Genomic DNA, 11,142 nt, shown 5'->3' with positions numbered 1-11,142 from the left:
TCTTGGTTTCCAAGGAGCTCCTCTCGGAGCTGTTAGTTAAGGCAATAAAAGTGGAAACTGTCACTGCCTACCTCAATAAGTCCAAGGCCAGTTACTTTACAACATAGTTGACATATATACATGTAATTGATGCAGATAATAAGCATGATTGTGAATAAAACATGAAATCAAAATTATAGAGTTCCCAGTACTCAACACTATCACCCCTGCCCAAAGGTTTTTAAATTAATTTATTTTCTTTGCTTAGAAAAGAAAAAAAACCCTAACCCTAACCCTAACCCTTGCACATTACAAATCTAACAATCTGATTTTTGTGGTCTTGGTTAGACATCAGTAATGCTAAGGACATTTGTAGTAAGATGTTGGTAGTAAGACACTTCAGTCTCTCACAAAAGAAGAGAAAAATGCTGGTAGATACAACTCAGACAGTGAGCCTAATGTTTCACCAAATGACCTGGGTGTGTTCTGCAGTTTGAATATGATTTATCCTACTAAATCATACAAGAGTTTAAATTCTAGAGTCGCAAACTGATGGGACTATGATGGTAGGAACGGAATCCAACTATGATGTTATGAAGTTAGATTGGATTAGGTCTTTAGGATGGAGCCTCTGTGATTGAATATTGGTGACTTCATAGGGAGAGGGAGACCATACTGGCATAGATTTAGATTGACATATGAATTCTTTATCTCTTCCTGTGCCACCTTGGAACTCTGCCAGCAAGAACAATATCAGTGATGGCCAAACCAATAGAACCAGTGATTATGGAATGATCGGAGTAATAAATGGTGTGTATAATAGAAAAGACAGGAGGACTTTTTTAAAATTATTTTTGAATATTTTATTCATTTATTTGAGAGGTAGAGTTACAGACAGTGAGAGGGAGAGAGAGAGAGAAAGGTTTTCCTTCCATTGGTTCACTCTCCAAATGGCCACAACGGCCAGCACTGAGTTGATCTGAAGCCAAGAGCCAGGTGCTTCTTTCTGGCCTCCCATGTGGGTGCAGGAGCCCAGAGACTTGGGCCATCTTCTACTGCTTTCCTAGGCCATAGCAGAGAGCTGCATGGGAAGAGGAGCAGCCAGGACTGGAACCACCGCCCATATGGGATGTCGGAGCCAAAGGAGGAGGTTAAACCTACTGTGCCACAGCACCAGGCCCAACAGGAGGACTTTTCCAAAGGGAATTTTCCAAAGGGAAACTAGGAAAATGGAACTAAACTTTTAAGAAAAATTCTAACATTTTAATCATGAGCATCATTTATCTAGAAGCTTATTGCATGAATTAGTTCATTTTGTAACAATTCATAAGTTTGGCATGATTTAGTATATATGTACAAAAAGATGTTTTGTGACATTGACTTTTTCAATGAAGTGAAAAAGATGGGTTATTTCAACTTAGTTGTAGTGAACTAATTTGATCTATGTTTTGAGATCTGCCAATACCAGATGCAGTGACGTGAGATGAAAAAGGCAGCAGGATGTCCAGGTCTGATGGGTTTCTCAGTTCAATGTGCAGAGTTTGACTTCTTGCATTGTTTGTTTAGCTGGAACACTGAAAATAGAGGGTTGCCCTTTATTCTTATTCCGAGACCCCTGAGGTCAACAGGAATATCGTCTTACCAAGCAGTGTGCTATAATAAGTTTACCATGTGAAGCTTGGAAGCCCATATGTTCCCAATTGTGTCCATAAATACTTTTGGCTATTTCAACTCTGTTTATGGTAAAACTGAAATGGTCACATTATAAAGATGACCATTCGTGAGTAGCTGATGTTTGAGAAGGTGGCACTGTGGGGCGTTTTTCCATAGGGAAGTATAAACACAACATGAAGTCTTTATATACATTGATAAGAGATACCTATGCCATTATGAACTAGATGCAGAGAACAGGCTCAGGGAAATTAACCAGCAACTGAAGTCAACTCCCCATGGGAAGAGTGGGATTAAAAATCCAAAGGATGGAAAAGCTTTAAAGCACACTTTTAGCATGGTATAAATATATATACAGGCTGTTTCCCTTGATGTTCTCAACATTCTGACCCTAATGCTGACCTTATCTTAGATGGAATCCTAGTCAGCGTACTGCTGCAAAAATTCATAATTGTGTGTTTCAGTCACTAGATTTTAGTTTTAGGGACATTGAGGACTGATATGCTCTTGCCAGTACCACATGCCATTAGGTTTGTGAAGATACTAGTTTTATGATCTACTCACCAAATGCAGTAGGGATGCATGGTTAATACTGCCCATGAATATGTACATGTGTGTATTTGATTTTGCTTATGCGTGAATAAATATGTAATATACATCATCCTTTGAAGACCCAGTATCTGGTGCAGATCAAGTTGTTAGGAGAAGTATAGTTTAAATCCAGTTGAGTGAAGTCCTTAGTGTTCTGTCCTTTCTAGTTAAATGATTTAATGTTACATAAGAAAGTACTTTTAAATTAATGTTCACTCTAGCTTTTACAAAGGAGCCAGAAGAATACATAATACAATGTCTTCTGTTTTCTGAGTTTCACAACAGAGCAGGCTGTGATGTTCACTGTCCGTTCTGGAACCAGTTGCCCGTGATGCTCATTAGCTTAATGACTATGCTTCGGAGGCCTACATTTCAGAAAATCTGCAAAACACAAGAAATTGTTTGACTTTTATGTTGTACAAAATAATACTTAATTCAGAAGTTCAGCTTTAAAACTATATAATAAATGAGATAATGTTTTGTTGTAATGGTCAATTTTTCACTCATCATTCACGTATTCCTACAGATACATACACACAAATATGCATATCGATGGATCTCAGAAAGTTCATGGAAGATGCAAATTATGACATGACTATGGATGGATTTCAAAATTGTTTTCACTGGGTCAGGCATTTATTCCAGTAATTAATAATTCACTAGATGGGGCCAATGCTGTGGCGCAGCGGGTTAACGCCCTGGCTTCAAGTGCCGGCATCCCATATGGGCGCCAGTTCGAGACCCAACTGCTCCACTTCCTATCCAGCTCTCTGCTGTGGCCTGGGAAAGCAGTGGATGTTGGCCCAAGTCTTTGGGCCCCTGCATCTGCATGGGAGACTCGGAAGAATCTCCCGGCTCCTGACTTTGGATCAACTAGCTCCGGCCATTGCAGCCAATTGGGGAGTGACCCAGCAGAAGGAAGACCTCTCTCTCTCTCTGCCTTTCCTCTCTCTGTGCAACTCTGTCTTTCAAATAAAATAAATAAATCTTAAAAAAAATCTAGCAGTGAAGATATACAACTTAAATTCCCTGGAGGAATTAATAATAGAACTCTTAAAGCAAATAATTCACTGGAGACCCCAGTATCCATCCCTGGAGCGCCTGCCTTCACATCCTGGCTCCACTCGCAACTCCAGCTTCCTGTTAGTGTGCACTCAGGAAGGCAGCGGGTGATGCCTGAAGTACTTGGTCCCTTCCACCCATGCTGGAGACCTGGTTTGAATTTCTGACTCTCAGCCTCAACCAGGCCTATTCCTTGCTGTTGTGGACATTTGGGAATGGAATCAACGGATAAGAGGTTTCTCTTCTCCTTTCTTCTATACCTCTCAGGTAAATAAGACAAATTAAAATCCTAAAATGCACAAAAATGTGTTTATATTTCAAATCAATTTTTCCATGAACTTTTTGAAGCATCCTTGTATATATGCATATCATATATGCATATCATATGAAGGTTCCAAACCCCATCAAACACTTACAAGTTTTTTTGTTTGTTTGTTTGTTTGAAGAGGTGCTTTACAGTCAGTAGCAAATAAAATAGCCTATGTGGTTTGGGTAAATGCTGCCAAAGTCAATGGCTCTTGCTCATCTATGACATGCACTACAGAGTCAAGACTTTGATTTGTGTGTTGACATTTGTCCCCATGTAATGTCTCTTAAGCCATGTGTTTTATCTCAGGTCGTAATTTAAGAGAATTTCTTGTTCTGTTGCTGTGTTGTGAAGTGGTGTTGATTTAGGTTTTCCTGGGGAGCTCTGGTGAGTTTCACCATATACAGACGAGATCAGGCGCATTCAGGGTGGTATGGCCATAGACAGTTTCACCATATACAGAAATCTTGTCTGGGATTTCCAGCTGTCTCCTCGAAGTGACTGTGCGCTGATCTTTGACACCGTTGTCACATGCTTAGGCTGTTCCGCTTCTTCCCCCATCTCCTCTGTGTACATATAGAGCACTGTCTATTTTAGTCTCCAATATGTTGTTTTTGATTTATTTATTAAACAGTTAATAGTCTAGAAATTAATGTCTGTAAGTTTTAAGAATGAATGGGTCATATACAACAGTGTATCCTATTATTAACAAAGCCTGTACAAATGAATTTGTTTCTGATGGGCTAGGGGAATAATTGATTTTGATGCAACATTTTATTGTTTTTATTTTTATTCTTATGTCTATTGATCCCTATTGATGTGCTGATTACAATGAGTGTGATGGAAGAGTCTTGTTCACTTGTGAACTTACCCCAACTTCTAGCATAGTACATGACACATGGTACATCCTCAGCGACTGAGTTGGAGTTGGCCATATGTACGGCCAGATCCTACTCCTGGGATACTGATAGAGAGAGGGGTTAAGGCAAATTTATGGAGCATCTAATAAAGTTTAATAGCTCTGATGGGAGAAGGTGTTGCTGGGAGCTATAGAGTGTTGTTAGTGGAGGGAACATCCTGTTAAAAATAAGCAAGCTGGGGTTAGGTATTTGTTTTAGCAGTTGGGATGCCTGCATCCTATGTCTGAGTACCTGAGTTTGAGTCCTGGCTCCATTCCTCCTAATGCAGACACTAGGAGGGAGCAGCTGATGGCTCAAGTAATTGGGTCATTGCTATTTATGTGGGAGACCTGAATTGAGTTCCTTGCTCCTGGACTTGGCATGGTCCAGTCCAAGCCATTGCAGGCAAGCAGCAGATGTGAATGCTCTCTCTCTCTCTCTCTCTCTCTCTCTCCCTCTCTCTCTCTCCCCTTCATTGCCTCCCAAATAAATGAATTGAAATTTAAATTAAAACAATCAAAAAGAGCCAGTTCATGGAGTCTTGCCTGGTAAACCACTCACAGAGACCTCTGAAAGGGTCCTGGTTCTCCAGAACTGTATTAATATTAGGTCACCTCTGCTTACTTTAAAGAAACATTTACTTCCACACCAATTTTCTATATTCCTAATTTTTTTTTTCTTTTTAAGAACTCTAGGAAGTGTAAGTTTTAATTCTGCACAAAGCCTGACTCAGCTGCAAGTGACAAGCAAGTTAGTATTTTCTGGAGAGCACTGTTTTTGTTCTGGCTCTATACTTTCTCTCCTTGCCTTCCCACTTTCCTCTCTTCCTGACTTCATCCTTTTCTCTACCTTCTACTGTTCTAATGATGTTGTCCAGGAACACAATAATTTAGATTTTTTAACACCGCTTACAGGGATGTAAATTGGAAAGGTGCTTTAGTAAGCAATGTCATGCTCAGAATATGGTAGATGTTTATCTTGTTCCTTAGCTTTATGGAGGTTTAATACAATTTTAGAGGATTTCCCCACTGAAGACTCTTGGTGGACTCAGAGCCTCCTGTACCACTGCTTAGACTTCAGAAGGGCAGTTATTCCCTCCTCATTCCCATTGGCCTGTAGGATATTAGGTCATGACCTGTATGTGGATATTTGATGCTTGAATGCAGGTGTTTTGTTTTTTTTTTTTTTTTTTTTTTGAACTTTAAAGAAGTGACACAGGAGTTAATGTAGAGGATTAGTCCCAAGAGTGCCTTTGTTAGAGCCCAGGAGCACTGGGGAGGAGTCCAAAAGAAGTGAGCAGAGGCCATCCAGTACTTGTTCTGCCAATCTCTGGGACAAATTTACTGGACCTGCGTGGCCTTTGCCTCATTCCCCAAGGCCTGGTCTGCTCTTATCCATCATTCTTTCCCCAACCCCTTTGTCCAAACTTCCTATAGGAACTCTAAACTATCAGATATTGATCTAACAAATACCTTTCTCCTGAAGTTAATAGGATTGTGTCCAAGAATCTGTCCAAAACACTTTTTATATTGGGATACTTCTGTACCGTTTTTTCTCATTTTGTAGAAGGGGAAACTGAGGCTGCTGCATGAGGTTAGGGAACAGCTTTGTGTCTCGCTCTGGATCTGAGCCTTCAGATCAACCTTTCTCTTTTACTTAGACAAACCTAGCAGGCAACTTAATGTCTAAAAAGGAATAATTTCTGGAGTGAGCGAGATATTTTTAAAAGTCAGAATTATAACTAGTATGAATACCATATGGAAAAAATTGCTTTTCTTATTCCAGACTGCTATTTTTAGTCATTTGTACAAATATATAGGTGCTGATCAGTAGCAATATTGGGAGTAGTAAAACTTGATTCAGTCTCTTAAAGTCCATTTCAATATGTCTTACTCTTTTTTTTCAAGATTTTATTTATTTATTTGAGAGGTAGAGTTACAGACAGTGAGAGGGAGAGACAGAGAGAAAGGTCTTCCTTCCACTGGTTCACTCCTCAAATGGCTGCAACAGATGGAGCTGGGCTGATCTGAAGCCAGGAGCCAGAAGCTTCCTCTGGGTCTCCACGTGGGTGCAAGGGCCCAAGCCCTCTTCTACTGCTTTCCCAGGCCATAGCAGAGAGCTGGATTGGAAGAGGAACAGCTGGGATTAGAACCGGCACCAATATGGCATTGCAGGCAGCGGACTAACCCACTATGTCACAGTGCCGGCCCCTATGTCTAACTCTTCTTACACTCACCATTGACTCTCCCACATCCCGGAATTTGTTAGGAGTTTCTAAATCAGAATTATCAAAATTTGGGCAGTGAATAGTTGTGAGGAAAGGTTAGAGGGTGACGGCAAATTCTCAAAATTGAGAGGCGAATGGATTATTAATCAAACACAAACAGAGGCACACACACATATGTACTTGCATGTGCATACATAAGCACACTGCCCAATATGTAAAGCAAGGGGTGTGTACAATATTGCATCAGGGCAATATAAAATAAAGGGGAACAACCACACCTGCTCCTAAGGATGAATAAAGAACAAACATTGGTAACAGAAACAGCTACTAAGTGGTCAGGGTCAGGGTGAGCACACATGAATAAGAAGGAAAACCATAAAGTGGGAATGAAGAAACCAGAATATCAGGAATGCTAAGGAAAGAGCATATGCTAAGAAGTGGTGGTCAACAGAGCCAGCCCCAGTGGAAGGACAAAGAACAGGACTCCAAATAGAACTATGATAGCATAAGAGATTTTAGAGAGAAACTTCCCTTAGCATAGAAACTTTACAAGATGGGGGTTAGTTGAGAAATGTGGGATAAGTATATGAGGGATAAGAATGTATTTGATGGGTCCTTCCAAAAACCTGCCAGTTAAAGAGTAGTAAGAGATGATATTTCATCAAATATGCATGGCTTTCCATTCAACCTCAATAAAAAAGCCACTAACTCTGCAAAGCAAGAACTTGGCCCTTTCTGTTAAAATACATCTCGATATTCTTTTTCTTTTAAGATTTTATTAATTTCTTTGAGAGTTAGAGTTACAGTCAGAGAGAGCATGGACACAGAGAGAGATCTTCCATCCATTGATTCACTCCCTAATTGGCCGCAAAGGCCACAGCTTGACTGATCCAAAGTCAGGAGCCAGGAGTTTCTTCCGTGTCTCCCATGTGGGTGCAGGGGCCCAAGCACTTGGACCATCTTCCATTGCTTTTCCAGGCCATAAGCAGAGAGCTGGATCATAAGAGGAGCAGCCAGGACACAAACCAGTGCCTATATGGGATGCCAGCATCTCAGGCCGAGGCTTAGCATACTGCTCCACAGTGCCAGTCCCATTACCTAAGTATTCTTGGGAACAAACAAACAAACAAAATAATGAACTTACCTGCCTATGTGCCTTGCTCATCACCGGTAATTCTGGTTCAATGTTTTATAACATGTCAGTAGAGTAAAATGCCACCTTAAATCCACTAGGATGGCTACATTAATTAATAAAGTGATCATGACAAGTGTTGATGAAAAAGAAGTTGGAACCTTCATACATTGCTGGTGAGAATGTAAAATGGAGCCACCATAGAACATAGTTCAGTTGTTTCTCCAAAAGTTAAACGTAGAAGTACTTTAGATCCAGCAATTCCACTCCTAGGTGTACACTCTGAAGAACTGAAGACAAGTATTCAAACAAAATCTTGTGCACAAATAATCACAGCATTAGAGACAACTCAAATTCCTATAAGCAAATGAGTGGATAAACAAAGTATGGTATGTCCACTCAAGGGAATATTATTCAGTCATAAAAATCCTCGCTGGTACACGTTACAGAGCATACACACATCAGAAACGCCATGCTAGGTAAAAGAGCCAAGACACATTGAGGTGCATATTGTAAGATTCTATTTATATGAAATATTCAAGATATGCAAATTCACAGGAACAGAATGGAAAGTACTAGTTGCCCAGGTCTGTTAGGGAGGAATGCATGGGGAGTAACTGTTTAATAGGTAACTGGGTTTCCTTTGGGAGTGATGAAAATGTCCGGAACTAGATCATGATGATGGCTGTACAGCTCTTTGGATGTGTTAAATGCCACTGAACTGTTCACTTTAAAGATTAAAATGGTGAATTTCGTTATGTGCCTTTTGCAACAGTAAATAAATCAGTCAATTTTTAAAATTATTTTGAGCTTTGATGTTTTGTGATAACCCAGTAAAGGACTTTTTAAAAAAAATCTAGCTCAAAAACATCAAATTCTTAAGCAGTTTCTATTCAACTAAGAAATGTTAATCTGATAAATTTCTAAACTATACACAAAACATCCAAGTTGATTTTTTAAACATGGAATATTTGGTCAGCTTTTATTTGTAAACACAGGGATATTGAATTTTCTTAATCGTGAAACAAGATTCTAGAGTATTTTTTATGTAAGAACCAGAAGCTAAACTCTTCCATTAGGGAATCAGTGAGGCCATGTGCCTCTAAATATTATATTTACAAATTGAAAGTACATGAGTTATGGTTCAAGCAAATAATCAGAACCAGCATTTATTGGTTGTCCTCATGTATAATTCATAGCCGGAACACTCTGAAGAAAGAGGCAGGTAAATGTTATTCTTGTGGGTCGGCAAAGTAGCAATCTTTAATGCTGTGCGCTTGCAGGAATGGTAGAGAGATTCTCATCCCGAAACACACACTCGCAGCTGAAATCGCACTATTAGATTATGTTTTATCCCCTACTAGAAAATCGTATGAATTCTTCATTCCTCTAATGTCCTCCAGTAAAATGTACTGCTATCTGGAGCTCTAAGCCTACGACGAACAGCCACAAGGGAGCCAAACTCAGCAGCAGCGGCGCTGGGGTTGCTGGTGCCTACTTGAGGATTTCCACTTTTAACAGGGCTGGATATGGGCATGGGAAGCTCAGCACCCTCTCAATGCATTTACTGAGCTATTGATGAAGAGTAAGTTGAATATTCCCCTCTGATCTCTCCCTCCGACCCCATCCCTAGGCAAGCCTGGGAGTTCAGAATGGCAGTTCTCTTGTTTCAAAACCCCGGGCTACAGTGTTTATTTCTAGCTCGGATTTCCTTCCTCGCTTTCATCGGCCAGAAAGCGACCTGCTTGCTCTTCGTGCACCCGAAGCGCCTCTGCTTTGGCAAGAGTTCATCTTGTGTCGGGAAGTGGCGTGGGAGGCATAGTTGAAACTGCTGCAGCAGTTTGTATTTCAACAAACCATTCGCACAACCCAAGTTCAGTGCCAGGGAATATGGAGAATATAACATAGCAGGCAGCTGACGCAAGCTACTCACATGATTCAGAGGCGAGCTGGCACCCTGGGGTCCGTGCCTTACCACTTCTGTGGAAAACATTCTCCAGGGCTCCTTGGAAGAGGATGACTCATTCCAGGGGGTATTTTTAGGAATCCGTTAACTCGCATTTAGCTTAGAGATGCAGGATCCAATCCAGGAGAAGCCCTGAGCCGTTACATGCAAGCTGTTTTGAATGTTGTAATTGTACCACGATGTCTAGGTCTGTGGATTGAGTCATCTTCCAGTGAAGCAGAGGAAGAAAACACAAAAGGGCTGTTGCCACAACAGGGCATTTGATAAGATGTTAAAGAAACCAAGGCCAGTAATGGCATCTTGTTTATCTTTGCAACAGAACACCTGCTTGTTTCAAGCTCATCTGAAAAGACTTGGACAAATTCCACAAAGTCCTTCTTGGACAATTTCTAATTACATTAAAATATTAGATATTAGAGGCGATTATGTCAAATACAATAAAAGCCTCTTTAAATACGATAACTCTGGCTAGAGCTCATGTTGCTGTAGCTCACATTTCAAACCATTGGAGAAAAGGGCAAAGTGAAAATGCAGGTGGTGTTTGGGAAGGTGTGAAAGTAACAGAAGACGTGTTTGCCCTGGAAGGTTAGCATGTCTCAAGTGTGTGAGAGTGTGTGTGTGTGCTGTGTGGATCTGCATGGTATGTGTTTTGTGTCTATTTGTATAAGCATATGCTTGTGCCTCTGTATTGTGTACTTGTTGATGCATGAGTGCATGTGGGCTGTGTATGTGTATGTCTAAGCCTGCATTTTTGTGTGGATGAGTATATTTGAGTATTTATGTCTTTAGGTGCGTTCATTTGTGTCTGTAAGTGTGTTTGTGTGTGTGGTTGTCGGCTTACTTTGGTTACTATCAATTCCACGTAAGAACAAGTGAACCAACCCGTGAGTGAGTAGTTGCAGTTCTCAAAGCTAAGAAATGGACCCTTGTTTTTGTGGCAGGAAAAGGAAATTCTGCTATCAAACACACAGAGTAACAGTTTAGTGTGGTTTGGGCACCGTGATAAAGAATTTCTCTTCTTCTAGAAATGATTAAAAGTCAAACAAAACAAGTGAGTGTCAAAAGAATGAAAAAAAAAAGATAAAGAAACTGTAGTTAACCTGAATATCATATTTCTTTCACTGATGCTGCTTTTATTCTACATTTCTGCATTTGTTTTCTGCCTGATATTTTGATTCTTTTCCTTCATTGGTTTGCCGCTCTGCACAAGTTCTATATTTATTGCTGGCTAGGAGATGTGGACCTGGGCTGACTGATACACTGTCTGCTTTGGCGGGGGTTTAGCCCACATCCATGTACTTCAAAGGT

The 11,142-nt window shown here is 40.4% G+C and overlaps 1 long non-coding RNA gene across 3 annotated transcripts; it reads right to left on the bottom strand.

Moving 5' to 3' along the window:
* Nucleotides 1-1,228: 1,228 nt before the first annotated feature.
* Nucleotides 1,229-10,067, bottom strand: LOC138844886 (uncharacterized). Of its 3 annotated transcripts, XR_016219828.1 has the most exons (3): nt 9,802-9,967; nt 7,881-8,158; nt 6,405-6,628 (listed from the first exon to the last, which is right to left on the bottom strand). It is a non-coding gene; the product is annotated as an uncharacterized LOC138844886 (long non-coding RNA). The 3 variants fall into 3 exon arrangements; XR_016219829.1 differs by lacking the exons at nt 6,405-6,628; nt 7,881-8,158 and adding an exon at nt 1,229-2,622 and having other exon boundaries at nt 9,802-10,032; XR_016219827.1 differs by lacking the exon at nt 7,881-8,158 and having other exon boundaries at nt 9,802-10,067.
* Between the last annotated feature and the right edge of the window lie 1,075 nt (nt 10,068-11,142).

The sequence above is a fragment of the Oryctolagus cuniculus genome, chromosome 13 (genome assembly GCF_051225735.1).
Source record: "Oryctolagus cuniculus isolate XC-2025 breed Fujian yellow rabbit chromosome 13, ASM5122573v1, whole genome shotgun sequence".
Lineage (NCBI taxonomy): Eukaryota > Metazoa > Chordata > Mammalia > Lagomorpha > Leporidae > Oryctolagus > Oryctolagus cuniculus.
Note: the sequence above shows the minus strand (reverse complement) of the source record. Positions and strands in the feature narration are given on the sequence as shown.